A 1,779-nucleotide genomic window follows, 5' to 3' on the forward strand; every position below is an offset into this window, starting at 1 on the left:
TAATCGAATGCAGTAACTTTAGTGGAGTTGTAGAGTTTATTTAATTTTTGCAAATATTTAAAAACAATAATTAACAGTGCAATTTAGGTGAAATTGCAGTGGTAAGTTTTCAATTTATAATTATTACTATATTGAACGTCTCTAAAAATAATATGTTAAAAGCCTAAAGCAGTAAAATGAATATGTCACTTAAGCGGTAAGAAGAGGGAAATTGTTATGTGTGTTAGGTTGGGAATACTGAATGTGGAATTTCACACTTTCCGCGGATTGGTTTTGTGCGGAAACCAAGCAAATACGCAAGATCTCGCACAAATATATTAACATACCATTTCATTAGCAAGCTCTTTTTTATGCCCATGTTATGCAAATTGGTTTATTTGACGTAACCGCAAGCGTAGTTTCTGCGTTTTTGTACACATGTTCAGTAACATACACATAAACATTTTGAATATTAAGTGTCCGAATAATTCTGTTATTCACTGTATATTAACTCGTCTGTCAGGCTCTGACTTGTCTAATCTACTTCTCATTCTGTGTATTATCTCTCTAACTGATTTTTAAAACTGTGTCAGTTTTATAAAATCCGTCTGTGCTGTGTTTCATCCATTTAATCGTTCTATTTCATCTATAGAATCTTCCTGGGGCTAATTTATCCAATCTATTTATCTGCCTTTCCGTGTCTTATCTAAACAACCGATATTGCTTTCTATATTAATAACTTATTCCTGTTTTGTGTGTGAATGTTTGTCTTGGTATTTGTGCATGCCTGTATCAATGTCTGTCCTTGTATCTACAATTCCAGTGTCAATGTCTTCCTGTGTGTTGTGTATGCCTAAGACAATATCTGTTTGTGAGTTTGTATACGTCTATGCCAATGTCTATCTATTTATTTGTATGTATATGCCAATACATCAAATGTTCATATGTATGAGGTCTCGCCCACCTCATTGAATATTACACGACTAATATGAATTAGTCTATTGTATTATTAATATTAAATACGAGAAAAATTTGTACTGGCACCGGGAATCGAACCCAGGACCTCTCAGCTCTGCGCGCTGAGCGCTCTTACCAACTGAGCCATGCCGGGACACGATCCACGGCGCCGGCCGAACCCCTCTCGTAATGCTATTTTACTGCCTTACTACCTGCACTTGATACGATACACGTCATATATATGCAGGAGCGCATTTTTTTATATGACTTTGTATTTAATGGTAATAATACAATGGACTAATTCATATTAGTCGTGTAATATTCAATGAGGTGGGCGAGACCTCATACATATGAATATTTGATCTATTAAACCGTTAACAGTTGTCATAAAACTGATGTTGAATATGGCCACACAGTCATATAAAAATATGCGCTCCTGCATACATATGACGTGTATCGTCTCAAGTGCAGGTAGTAAGGCCGTAAAATAGCATTACGACAGGGGCTCGGCCGGCGCCGTGGATCGTGTCCCGGCATGGCTCAGTTGGTAAGAGCGCTCAGCGCGCAGAGCTGAGAGGTCCTGGGTTCGATTCCCGGTGCCGGTACGAATTTTTCTCGTATTTAATAGTAAGTATATGCCAATGTTTGCCTCTGTATAACTTGTATATGTCTACGCTAATGTCTGTCTATTTTTGCCTGTATATGTCTATGTCAAAGTCTATCTGTATATTTGTATGTATATGCCAATGTTTGTCTGCATGATTATATAGTCTATCCCAAGTCTGTCTGTATATTTGTATATCTATGTAAATGTTTGTCGGTATGTTTGTATATGTCCATGCA

General features: G+C 36.9%; 1 non-coding gene across 1 annotated transcript; it reads left to right on the plus strand.

The window, feature by feature from the left end:
• Positions 1–1,465: 1,465 nt before the first annotated feature.
• On the plus strand, positions 1,466–1,541 carry TRNAC-GCA (transfer RNA cysteine (anticodon GCA)). Its single transcript has one exon. It is a non-coding gene; the product is annotated as a tRNA-Cys (tRNA).
• Positions 1,542–1,779: the final 238 nt, after the last annotated feature.

The sequence above is a fragment of the Periplaneta americana genome, chromosome 14, assembly GCF_040183065.1.
Source record: "Periplaneta americana isolate PAMFEO1 chromosome 14, P.americana_PAMFEO1_priV1, whole genome shotgun sequence".
NCBI lineage: Eukaryota > Metazoa > Arthropoda > Insecta > Blattodea > Blattidae > Periplaneta > Periplaneta americana.